This window comes from Temnothorax curvispinosus, unplaced genomic scaffold (genome assembly GCF_003070985.1).
Source record: "Temnothorax curvispinosus isolate PA1 unplaced genomic scaffold, ASM307098v1 QBEX01004246.1, whole genome shotgun sequence".
In the NCBI taxonomy this organism is placed as follows: Eukaryota; Metazoa; Arthropoda; class Insecta; order Hymenoptera; family Formicidae; genus Temnothorax; species Temnothorax curvispinosus.
In genome coordinates this window covers 17903-32244 of record NW_020214026.1, presented here as the reverse complement: position 1 = coordinate 32244, position 14342 = coordinate 17903, and the positions used below count along the sequence as shown (strand labels likewise).

Here is a 14342-nt window from a genome sequence, read left to right as displayed (position 1 = left end):
CTTTCATCGCGCGACGAATCGACGAAACGAGCGTCGTGTACCCTCTAATTCGCGAGCCAAACCGCGGAGGTGGTTGACAATTCGACGGTCTCCCGTCTGTCACGTCCCGTTCAAACAGGATCCTGGTTAAACCTGGTTAGCGGTCAGATGGCCGGCTCACGTGAGCCGCGACCGCACGTCGGTTTGCTCTTCCTATTTTCGTATCCGTGCGGTATATAAAGAGCCCGTCCTCGGCGGACGTCGTCGCCGAGAGATTTGGCAGCGGTAACCGCGCTTTTCTGCGCCGCACACGGCGCCGTACATAGAGCGGGCTCCGGATAGCGGACGCTCTATCCCCGCTCGCGGATAGAGCGTCCAGAACGCAGAGGACCACGCGGTTTAGTTTGTCCGTTGGCATATAACGTGGACACTCGGTCGTCGCGACGCCCGTTTTTGCACTCGCGTTCCTCTTCGGACGCGTCCGCGCTGCGCCGCGCCGCGCCGTGTAGGCAGAGTGTCTCAAGATAGATTCCTCGTCCTCGCCTCGTCGCGCGCCTCTTCGACCCGCAAAAACGGACGCGAATGTGAAACGCGGATCCGAACGTGGATGACGTGATGCTACCGCGATCATCCGCGGAAAAACGTTGTTCTCCGAGAGGCAGGAAATTTTGCTCAAAGTGGTACCGCGCGAGCGCGTCGACGTTCCCCATCCTCGCGGTCTGATTATTCCTTCATCACGTTCCTCGGGCCGGAGATCTCGATCGAGATTAAGGGCGAACGGCCGGGTGTTGACGTGAAATCCAAATAATGCCGATGGATAACATGTGGTGCGAATGACATCCCTTCCCTTCTACGAAGTCTCGGGCGTTATCGGAATTAATACGTGTTTATACATATTCGAAGGGTGAAAGAAAAGGCGAGAACGAAAATGGGGAACACCGACAGCTCCCACGACGTGGAAATGAGCTCGCTGTCGGTGGTGACGACGAACGATCGTCCCCATATTATGGTGAATACAAATTATACGAATTATGTTGGTTAATGATCAAGGTAATTTATCAAACGAGAAATAAAAATATCGTTTACGACGGCGAAGCGCAAAGGGAACGTAACCAGCTTAATAGACTGGAGAAAATAAATTTTCGCAATTAATTTACTAATTTACCGCTGAAATTCGATCCTTTACCGCGTATTTTTTTTTTTTAATTTGCACGTTGGCTAACGAGTTAATTTCCTCGCGACACGTCACGCGCGAGTGACGCGTCAATAGCGTTTGTCGATTTATTAAAGAGTCGCCGCTGTTACGTCGAGTCGACAATTAGGATAAATCGTAAAACCCGGAAAAGCGTTCGGTAAAACGCGCCAATAAACATCCGTATATGCGACTCAACACAGATGACGCGAGGCCGCGCGTAATAATTTCAGCGGTTGCAAAACTGACCTGTCCCAATATCTACTCCCCTCCAAAAGAGACAATTACGAACAGCGGGTCATCGTCATCGTCGTCCCGGCGCGGCAGCGGTCCCGGTGCATTCGAAAACGCACGTCGCGTATACGTTCGCCGATAACGCGAGCTTATTTCGACCCCACTTGATTAATCCGCGCGCCGCACATCACGAGCTCGTGACGACGAGCTGATCGTCCGTCGTGCGGCCAATTCGTTGAGTGAAGGTAATTCATTCGTTTCATCTGGTCCCCTCCCGTTTCTGTTACAGAGAACGCCAATGCGTCCAATGATAGCGGAATACGAGCCGAAGAAGCAGGGGGTGAAAACCGAACTCTCAGACGTGGTGCTTGTCAAGTAAGTCTCTAAAACTCCGCTAGATCAACGCGAATGAACGGCTCAATCGATAGTTGAGCGCGTTCATTATCTGCTACCACGACCAATCATCACCATTGCTTTCTTGCCAAACCCAAATGCTCGAGTAAACGTGAGTGAGAAGAAAAACCCGAGGATCATATATTGTGCATTCACGACTTATTTTTTTTCCCCGTTAATATGTGTATTCTATACATTCCATTTCTCTTGTGCTATACTATATATTACTATGGTTATATATTTTAATTGACCTACTCATTTCCCTGTTCTGTTTGTTTTTTTTTTGGTTCCGTTGTTTTTAAATTATTCTAATTGTTGGTACTAATCGTGCATACCGCCTGATCGCTGACGTAGAATTCGTAGCGTAGCTGGCACCAGGGATGCTTGACGGCCGCCGCCTGCTGAATCTTGGACGACTGCGAAGTTGCTCGTTTGTGTTGCGTACGGATATGTATACCTGCTTACTGTGTCATGTTCTTTCACGTCGTGCGAACGAGAAATTCATTTAATCGAGAACGTACGAGGCCTCGTTAACCCTCAAGACGGTCGATCCATGAGATCGTTATTATCTAAGCAATGTCTAAAAAAATATCTTCTTTTTACATATGAATAATATACGTCGCCCTTTTTTTCTATTTGCATTATTAATAATATTTCTTTATTTTTGCCTCGTTTTAATTTCAAGATTTAAAGCATAATTTATTATCTTTTAATGGTTCTCCAAATTGATAACGAGGAAAAAGCGACAGCTTGAGGGTTAAAACTAATGCCGAATTTATGGTCTGCGAATCGTTTCATCACTGTCATCTTGCGAATAATATAAAAGAATGGTTTCTCTTTCATCGTATGAATAAGCAAGCGGCTGATGAACATTAGTAATATGTCTATAATAAGATCTTATCTCGACTTGGCAGATAAACAACGAACGAATAATCAAAAGGTTTCTCTCTCTCTCAGTATTACGCACAAGGTCATAATATGCAAATAAAGGCTGTGATATAAGAAATTTTGCTTAAACGTTGAGATTACTATATTACAATATATAATTTTATATTAATATAATCAAATTTGGATATACGTACGAAAACTATTCATTGTTCTATAAACACTTTTCACGCGCAATAAAGTTTTTAAAATGAGACTGGTCATCGATAGCTTCCTTAATGGTTACGAGATCTGTCTTTTGTTTTTCTGCGTAAAATGTGATAATCGACGAATGAGAAAAGCGGCGATAAAGACGTTGATGCAGACGATTCGCTTCCTTCGTCGACCGATTTAGCGCGGCACGGCCGTAACGAAATCTTTGGATCCTTTGCGCTCGAGACGAGACTCCTCTCTGCTGCCGTTTTTACCTCGTCACTCGTCGAAACCCGTTTACGCAACCACCGTCTCCTCGCACGTGCGAATTCTCGTGACCTTCGAGCAGTTTGCGCGGTCGCATGTAATTGTGCGGTAGGCTGATCTCTGACACCTTCGCGCTTATGCATTTATGCATTATCCCGGATTTCCTGCATTATTCTCGGTGCCGCGGACTCGCGCTGTTCTAATTTCACTAAGCGGAATATCCGTACGGTCAATTGCTCGCCAAGGCTGACTGATTTCTAATTCCATTTAATTCCCGTATACTCTCTTCTCGGGATCGCTTCGCTGCCATTTGCGACTTTCGAGCGTCAAAGTTACACGTGCGACGAACGTAGTATAACTTACGCAGGATGACCCAATTACACCTCATTCGAGATATTTAAAATAAACGGTTAAATTCTCAGGCCGATTAAATCGCGATCAAAGATCTCGCGTCCAATTTTTCTGACAATCGCGAAAGTTGTGACGTTTAATGGAATATTAAATCGTAGTCGCGCTTTTTAGCGCGATAATGGATTATAATAATTAAGCGAACGGCACTCGCAAGAAATCATTCGGTAAGAAGAAAATCCATTATGCCGGATTAACCAGATCAATTTGCGCGTCGCGTGCATTTATACCTTATAATTTGCGTCGAGCAACACGGTGCTCTCACTCGCGGAAAAACGGCAACAGAAGGAGAATCGTTATACGGTTCTCCCCACGTCGCTGATCGAGAATGCTTCGTGTAGAGAGGTCATGCGGTATGCAAAGCAAAATATCTTCCCAGAGGATAAAGGATTTGTCTTTACTGTATAATATGTGCATTTATATGATTCCAGACTAGCGTATAAACTCCGGGCGTAGATTCGGGCTCTATGAAAGTGCTCTGCGAATAACGAAAGAGAACAAAAAAAAAGATACTATCGTTGAGAAACAAAAATAAGAAAATGCGACACCGTCGGATCGACGCTTTTCCTTGACGCTTTAGCTCGATGAAAACTTGCACGAAAACGACGACGCGACGCGACGCCGACTTGGACGCGATACACAAAAATATCATCGGACGATTGCAAAATCCGTGGCCGAGAGCCGAGACGTATTGGCATATCGATATTCGGTGATAGATCTATACCGACGTGCGTAAAAGCGAAATAAAACAAAAAAACAAAACGAAAAGAAAAAAAACCGAAATAAACGCTCGGCCAAGTGCGAAAGGCTCGGCAGGCTAAAAGGAGGCAGGAGGCTTGTTAGTCGTCGTACTGCGTCGTGGCGCTGGGCGTCGCGGTGATGCAGTGCGGTGGTTTGCGGCTGCCCCTCTGTAATGTATGTTTCGCCTGTAAACGCGGCGCGTTGAAAAAACCCCCCTACGGTCCACGTTGTAACACGTGACGACTGTTCCGGGACACACACAGACTCTAATCCGCGGGGGCTTTCTCGACAGAAAGTTTCGCACGACCACGGGAGAGAAACTACCGCACCTAAAAGACATGGGTACCTATAATACCTAAACACCTATACCGTCTTCTAATTTTTTTTTTTTTTAACAAACCTAACATACACGAACGTTACCCCTACTCTTTCTCTCTCTGCTCATACGCACGTGACACCCGCGCGTACACACGCACACACACACACACACACACGCACCCAGAGCAGACATGTGCGCATACATACATCATATTTGCATACAGAATACAGAACGAATTGCTCGCGTCGTGCGAATCACTCGCGTTTTCGATCGCGGTCGCAGATTGCAGAGAGAAAATTCCTCGTGACTTACGGGACGCTATTTACAAGAGCGAGGATGTGCTGCATGTCTCATTAACCGTTAATTATTAACATGCCGACGCGTCGCGCTCCCGCCCTCTCCTCCCTCAGAATCCATCCGCTGATCCACCTGCTGCGGTCCGACTTTTCAGAATGTTATCTGGGTGTTTGCGAACGAGGGGAAAAGGGATGGGTAACGCGAGCCGTCGTTTATACACGTGATCACGCGGAATGCGCGGCTTCAGCCATTCGGCAGCGCTAATTATCGCCGTGAAATTTCAATAACAAAACGATATCAAAGTCTCGCTTGAAATTCCAAACCGACAGCGATCGCGATCCGAGTCATCCAATTCGAACTTAATGAAATTTTGCTAAAAAGAAAAAACAAGTCGCGTGCAAAGAATCTCACTTTCGACAATGAGTCATGCGATTCGAATTTCACGCATCATTTGCGTCGGCGACGAAACGACGGCTCACGCTACGCTTCCTTTTCCGCGCGTATTCCATGGAGTTCTGGTGAACGAGTAGACGTGCCGAGAGAATAGATATGTTGAAAAAAATATGTTTAAAAAAATCTATAGCAATGAAAGAGAACACTAAAATATTACGAGCGAAACAATTGATTAAACACGTACTCCGTTTTCTTGCTTTTAGAATACTCATCGTACTTTCGACATAGTAAATTTATTGTATAGCAAATGCTTTTGCAATTCCTCGAATACAAATCGACTCGTAAAAACAGATAAAAATATACAGAATTTCGACGGATTCGCGAAATTCTAAGTAACTGATTCGCAACGCGCTAAAACTTACGATTGTTTCACTCATAATCTTCTCTCGGTGCGAACGGACGGAGAGTGGGAAGCAGAGGGAGAAACGATTGTTTGAAAAATTCAACGAACGGATTAAGTGTTCGCAGAACATTCGCATTATTTAAACGTACGGAGAGTGTGAGGTTTGTCCAATTTGAAGATCTAAATCTAGTCTTCTGCTCTGTCTGCTATTTATTCGACCACTTAATAACGATCTTTATATTCACGCCTACAGAAACTTAAAAAATACAAAAATAGTTTGTTTTCTCAAATTATTTCTAAAACACGAGTATCAATTTTAACGTGGGATTCTAATTCGAGGAAAAAACCGCTCTTCTTTTTAAAATTCAATATAAATTCGATATCAGCGGAGAGAATTAAAGATATGATCACAAGTAGTTCATACATTAAAGATCCAAGTCAAATCCAACAGTCAAGTTTTATTTTCTAGGATTCGAGTAATCGGAGTAATATTTACAAGAAACAATAAATCGGACATATCTCAAGTTTCGAGACTTCCTCTATAACGCGTCTTTTTTTCTGCCGGCTTTGCGCATTAATATCGCATTCTGCGCACGATGCATCGAATGCCGTTCGGCTTGATCGAGGAACGCTTTTGACGCAGGAACTCGCAATAACGACCTAATAGCGAGGGTAACGCAAAAAGCTCTCATCTCCTCGCGAATGAAATCACCGTCGTTAAAGACGCCGAAATCTCTGCCGCGCCGCGGCGATACTCCTCTCGCATGCATGCGTCTCGCGCCCTGTCTGCGCCTCCGCTGCTCCGCTCTCCGTCTCCCTCGGCATGCGAGCGCGCGAGAAAGAGAATCCTCCTACCTACAGCACGCTCTCTCATTATATTCCCCCTTCGTCGCATCATCAATCGCGATGAAAATCGCGGACACGAGGAAAACGCCGTACCGTGTAAAACAGAAACCAGGTCCCACGTAACACTTTTATATCCCACGCGCAAGATAAATATATATGTATGTATAGATGTACGTATGGGACATCGCAGAACCTCCCCCCTCCCCCGCCCCGCCCCACCCTGCCGTTCCTTTTTTATCTACGTACATTTTAAGGTGTCTTCCCTCAACGGGAATTCAATTAGACATATCGGTTTCTTTCCCTGGCTCTATAATCTTATTGCTCGAGCTTTTGACGACCGAAACCGGTCGAACAGTTCGTAGATGAAAGAAGCGGCAACGTTCTTGCGGGGACACCCTGTATATATACATAATTTACGTCCCATTCACGGAAATCGTTTGGCAGCGATTACGCTGCAGTATGCTAACGTCGCCGGTTTTGCAGATACAAGTGCGAGAAAAATGACGTGCCGATTACGGTCACGAACGGCTCGACCTTGCCGCTCGTGGAGCGACCGACCGATGAGGAGGCCGCCCTTTACGACCCGTTCGAACATCGCAAGCTCGCCCATCCCACCTCGGACCTCGACACGCTCATACATCTGCTCAAGGGGAGCTTGGGCACGGGCATCCTCGCGATGCCGATGGCCTTCCGCAACGCCGGCCTCGCCTTCGGCCTCTTCGCCACCTTCTTCATCGGCGCGGTCTGCACCTACTGCGTCCACATCTTGGTCAAGTCCGCCCATGTCTTGTGCAGGCGGCTGCAGACACCTAGTCTGGGCTTCGCTGACGTGGCCGAGGCGGCCTTCCTGGTGGGGCCCGAACCCGTTCAGAAATACGCCAGACTCGCCAAGTGAGTTTTATTCACGGAGAGACGTTACATTTGCATTTTATCTCCAGGGTCATTTAAGAAACATAAAGTCCCGCAGACGTTTTTCTGCAATTTATTGTACGAAGACTCGATAATAATATCATTCAATATATGCAATTTCAGGGCGACGATTAATTCGTTCTTGGTGATCGATCTGCTTGGTTGCTGCTGCGTGTATATCGTCTTTATCTCAACCAATCTCAAGGAGGTCGTGGACTATTACACGCAAACGGACAAGGATCTGCGAATGTACATGGCCGCGTTGCTACCGCTGCTCATCATCTTTAACCTCGTGAGGAATCTCAAATACCTCGCGCCGTTCTCGATGGTGGCGAACGTGTTGATCGCCACCGGCATGGGCATCACCTTCTATTACATTTTCTGCGATCTACCCACTATCAGCGACGTTCCGAATTTCTCCAGCTGGTCCCAGCTGCCCCTTTTCTTCGGCACTGCCATCTTCGCCCTCGAGGGAATCGGCGTTGTACGTAAATCATTTTTTATATCGCTATACCGCTCAAGAGAAATTGTAAGTAACATTAGATGCGAATAAAATATTAAAATTTGTACTTTGTAATTTATGGCAGAAATTTTTCAAGCTTTTCGATCGATATGACGTTTATAGCTATTAAAGAAAACTTACTGCTAAAAGTTACAGTAAAATCTGACTTTAAATCTCTTTGATTAGAGTACGACTCGCAGTGCGATCACCGCGAAGATAGATATTACGACACTAGCATCAGAAATAACTTTGCATTCAGTTGCTAGACACGTCCGGACACTTAACGGTCATGTTCGATTGTTCAGAGTATCGACACGCGTAAATCAAATGGCACGCCCTGGCCTGTGCGTCATGGAATGTTTCGGACATTCGCGACGCGTGTCAACTTGATAACAAAAAAATCACATTATCATTCCATAACTCTCGCGACGATGTCTATAAGAAATTTTTCGCGCGGGATAAAACGATTATGACTTTTTAAATCACCAGAGAATTGTTTAAATATTAAAGTAAAAAATTATATAATTTTTTTAAACCAAAAGAAAAGAAAATATTTATAAAAATTAAATTTCATATATTTTCTCGTTTAAATCTAAAAGAAACATTTGCATGTGTTTTATTTTTTACTCATCCTGCATCGATAAGATAAATACAAATCAATCAATTTTTCAATTTTTATGTGCATTCTTTTGTTTTCAATTCCATGTATATTTCTTCATTTCCTTTTACTCGCTATGTCTATGTATAATGCTGATAATATCTATCTTGCGCACATAATATCTCGAAAATCTTTTAATTATTAATTAATCTTAATGATTTCATAGTATGAAATAGCTAGAATAAATAATTGCTGGCTTCGACGTTCCATAAATGTCGCTGTTTTATATATATATATTTTTTTTTTAATTTTTGAGAATAATTATTTTATTCGCTCGTCGCAAGGGTCAATCGTCAAAATTTGTGATCTGTTTCTAGGTAATGCCGTTAGAAAACAATATGAAAACACCGTCGCATTTCATCGGTTGCCCGGGTGTCCTCAACACCGGTATGTTCTGCGTCGTGTTATTGTACAGCACCGTGGGTTTCTTCGGCTACTGGAAGTACGGCGAGAGCACGAAGGCTTCCATCACGCTCAATCCCCCACAGGATCAGGTGCTTGCCCAATCGGCCAAGGTGATGATCGCCATCGCGATCTTTCTCACTTACGGGCTTCAGTTCTACGTGCCTATGGAGATCATCTGGAAGAACGCCAAGCAATACTTCGGCTCCCGCCGACTGCTCGGCGAGTATCTCCTCCGTATCATATTGGTGATCTTCACTGTTTGCGTGGCAATTGCGATTCCCAATTTGGGCCCGTTCATCTCCCTCGTTGGGGCTGTGTGCCTGTCGACGTTGGGCCTCATGTTCCCGTCGGTGATCGAGCTGGTGACCGTCTGGGAGCAGGAGAACGGCCTCGGCAAGTGGAACTGGCGGCTGTGGAAGAATATCGCCATCATCTCTTTCGGCGTGTTGGGCTTCCTCACCGGCACGTATGTCAGTATCCAAGAGATCCTGGAAGGCAAATGATGCGCCGGGTCCGGCGTGAGGAGCGGCCCGCGAAGACCGCTCGCGAATACCGCTCGTCGCCCGACGCCCGTCGGGCGGCGAGTACCACGTATGACAGCATGCTGGATGACGCGATGCTGTCAACAGACAGGCTACCGGGTTCGGGACGGGCGTTTCTACCGAATCTCTATCCCCGCGTCCTTCCTGTCGGTAGCACGACAACTGTGACAATAATAACGACGATGACGATGACGAAGACGAATGACGATAACGACGAAGACGTCCACGGAAGTCTTCGCGTGATTAAACTTTCATTTATCATTTTCTTAATGGTAGTCAAATTAGTATTACGCGCGTCATGCGCGGTTGACAAGGCGCGAAGCGTACGGTCGGTCAGGGGAATTCGAAAAGTGATTTCGTATATCGCGTGCTCTTGATAACTTATCATTATTCTCGCGCGAGAAGTCACGCAAGATCAGCGTTACTCGCAGCAAGATAGACCGTTGTAGTTGATTGGTGTAAAAATTATTACGTCTATCAAATGTGAGGTCTAAAACAAAATTACGTGTATCAGTTTCGAAACAGAAGACCAAGTATTTATCATGTTACCAGGCTCTAAGAATTCCAATCTGAACGTTTAACGACGAACGGATGGTGTTTGCTCTTTTTGCCTGATTATTTTATGTAAATCAGTGCCGCATCGGCCGTACGCGCGTAGCTTTTTGCGAACTTTACAACTGCGGGACGGTTTTCTAGAATAGCGTACGCGATTTCCTGTGGTCGTACGTATACCTTGTATACCCTATATATATGTATATTGTGTATATAAAATACACAAACCATCGTGTTTTGTGAATGACAAGTGGGAACCGTACGCCTCAGTTATTACGTGCTTATTCGCTCGATCGGATTATCGCCGTAAGACAGTGGTCTCATTATAGTCACGTGGGCCGCAGACACGAGTTCACATCACCTGGACATGGACGAAGAAGTTTACGTTCGCGCACAAGGATTTTTATCTGAGCGTATCGATATGGTTACGTGCTCTCCGCATATAACCGACCGCGTCGAGTCAGCGTAAAATCGCATCTCCTTATTATTCGGAATTTTATAAAGAATTTGGTCGGATATTTCGATCAAGAGTCCGTTTGCGGCCCGTACAAACGCGTGCCTGAGACTTCTGCTATAAGAAAACGATCTGTAAGATACTGCGTTTCGCGGGATAACGTTGATCGAGCGTCACGTCACGGTTTTCTATGAAAATTGATGTGTGTTTGATTTTAGGAGAAATGTAAAACATTATTTCAAGTATTAGAAACATTATTTATACTTTTTTAAATAGAATGTTAAATCTGTTTTGTATTCTGATAGTCTTCGTTAAATTTGTTATATAATATTATTGATAGTTACATAAATTTAAAAATGAAAAGAAATATTTTCAATTTTAAAATCGATTTTATTCCAAGCAGGATTTCCGGTAAAAAATATGTTATTCTACACGTTTGATTTATTTGTTCGTGTAGGATTATTATCTTCTTTGTGATACACGCATATTAATATCCAAGATGTGCAAACGAAACGAATGATTCACTTGGCTGCAATTACGACTGCAAGACCGATTTCTTCAGACGTGACGATCAATCGACGTGATTCCACCGCAAACCGTTGGTCTGTTCCTAGTGCATGATGCACGATGATGTACAAAGAAGATTAATCCATTAAGAGTAGTAGGCAGAAAAGTGCGTAGGTGTAGTAATGTCGTGATGCACGCTTGCTAGTCTGTAAGTAAGATCGCGAGACACCATCGCGCGCTATTTCGTCAGCATGTGCGATAATGACTCTCGAATTGGTTAGTCTAGTGTTAATTAAAAATGTCCCGAGAAACGATTGATCGTTAGTATCTATATTAAAGGGAAGGTAGAGTCGGAAATAGAAAATGAGTATTCAGATGTTCATTAACACGTTATCACATTGACGAGAAATAGGACAAAAATTTGCCGAAATCTTTTGAAAAGTGTCACAAACGGAAAATTAAAATTTTATCAGCAAAAAAGAAGCAGATACGACACGAAGATGTATTTTGACTATTTTTTTTATAATAAACTAACTTGCGCGTTTTACACATTCGATAATTAGCAATAATCTCGATATATCTTAAGAGAAATACACTTTTGTAAGATACGCAAACGACAAGACTGCAAATAACTCTTTTCTATTTTTTAGAAAAAGATTTATACACGTCACTTTTCGCATTGGCCTACTTCGAAAGATCATTTTTTTCAAAAGCAGTATTAAAGTAAGATTAAAATTGTATGTTTAGATCTGAGCGGCATCGTCACTATTTTCAACTCTTTATAGCGATTTTAGAACGTATAATATCTTTTTCGTATTAACAACCAAAAACGTAAGATATTCCAAACTGATAAATTAATAAATTTCGTGTTTTGTAGAAATATCTAACACGATGGATAAATAATTTTTAAGTGTTATAGAACATTCGTCGTTCGAGATAAATGATAAAATCGTTTGACAGCTGGATAAATGTGTAAACTTTAGCTAAAAAATATAGAGTAGCATATCTATAAATAGAATGTGAAAAAGATTTTAATTGTAGATAAAAATTTAATATAATATTGAAATCTGGTCTTATATTTGAACACAGTTGATATTTATAATCACGTAACTATACTATAACGTAGCTTTACGGAAATAAATCCATCATTATTTTTAAAGAAATAGAAATATGTTTATTTAACTAAAAACAAAAGATTTTCTATCACAGTAGGAGTTGATAAATTACAATATATAGCCAATATAAGTTATTTTAAAAAATTCACATTGAACATGAACCTAAATGTTAGACGATTGGATCTTCTCTGTTCATTGTAATAATAATATGATAAAGTATAATTTTCTCTATAAAGAGTACATAGAGACGATGAGAGAGACCTCTTCGAAACCCAATCTACATCCTCTAACTGACAATGAGTTCTAATTTCGAAAAAAAGAGATGTTTTGTAAGAGCATACATATTAGAAAAACGCTGTATGAGACACACGTAATTCGTACTATTTTAATGCGCCATCGGTTTTTAGATAGAAGTAACTGCGTTTTCGACTGCGAAAGAGAGAGAATAAAGTAGATTAGCAATTTTGTTAAACCTTTTGAAGTACATACATTAGATCTTCTACAGTATACAATGGATTAATACAAGTCTGAGATGAAATTAAGACGACAATAAAAAGCATATCGCAAAAAAAAATGAAGAAAGAGAATATAGTATAAGTAATGTGCGACAGAGAGAAAGAAATATCAGATTTGGACCATGGGTCCTATTTCCGGGTTCCTATCCGTAGATTGAAAATGGGCGCGTAATACGTAAGCCGTATTATTTTCGATAGGGCCGTATTATTATCGTAATGATGCGCTCATTTTGATAATTTTTAGGATTTTATATAAGAGAACGTAGAGACGGGATGTAATTTTGCCGAGACGAAAATTGACGATTGATGCATGGCGATTATTGCCAGTCTTCTCCTTCTTTAGATTTTAAAAGAAAGAGGAACAGCACACGCATATATCTGTTGTTGAAAAACGCGTGGCTTTTATAATTATTGTACATATACGTATTTACAAAATCTTTCTCTATTAATAGTGTAAATTTATAATGTGTGTAGAACTGTTTGTTAAATAAATCGACAATGTAGATTTTTATTGAAACGACAACAGCTGTTATTATATTCTTCGTTCATACGAAACCCAATATTTTTGTATTCATATTTTGGATAATTGCTGGATCTGCTTTGCCGCGTGTTTTCGAAGCAATAATCACCGTGCAAACGGCACCTTTTTACATGAACAACCATCTTGTGCAAATTGTTAATTTGTCAATCATTATATATATATTAGATTTTACAATATTTAATATACAACGTATAAAACTACGTTTTATACAATATATATATGTATATATATGTCTTTTTTTTTAAATTGTTCAAAAAGCTGAATAAAATAAATTTGTAAGAAAACTCGATTTCTGTTTCTAAATTACAAAGCTCCATGCAATGAGTGGCGTATTCTGCAATTACACAATGTTGCACAATAAGCGAATTCCGGAAAGTTCATTTGTTTGTTTGGCCATTAAAGTGTAAAACGTCCTCGATTTAACTGTCACGTAATAATGCAAGCTTTAGGTATGCAAGACAAAAACCTACTTGTGTAATATATTTCCGCGTAAGAAAACTTAAAATCGACCCGCTCATCAACGGATGAATGTATAATTATGCAAACAAGCACATTCTTTCTTTACGTAAAGTAAATGACTCACAGATATAAAATAGAATCCTCCACGTGTAATTTTTGATTTATATATGTTAATACGTGTAGAATTGTGCTGATGTGTAAGTATATTTTTTATACTTAATACAATTTAACAAATATGTAGATATATCGCGTTAAAATTGTAAAAGAAAGCTTTTGACATTGTAATGGCTTTTATAAGAATATAATTAACATAAATTTTATTTTATTAATATTATTATTTAAAAAGAGTAATAAAATTAATTTTAGTTCAATATACAGTTCCAGAGATCCGAACGATTAAACGGTGCATATACCGGAGGAAGATAATGCATCTTTTTTTCGCATATACTCCACTCAAGTCTCCATCTTCATTACATGCATTAGCATGCTTGGTTCTGGGTAATGGTAAATGCGAATTGGTTATTTGCATTGCTTTGCATTTACTGATAAAATATTACTAAAGACGAATAATCTTACTAGTAGTTATTTATATATTATTTGACGTCACTCTCCTTACTTGGGAAGTAATATATAA

General features: G+C 41.6%; 1 pseudogene; it reads left to right on the top strand.

The window, feature by feature from the left end:
* The first annotated feature begins 245 nt into the window (after positions 1 to 245).
* On the top strand, positions 246 to 12665 carry LOC112453342 (annotated as a pseudogene).
* Positions 12666 to 14342: the final 1677 nt, after the last annotated feature.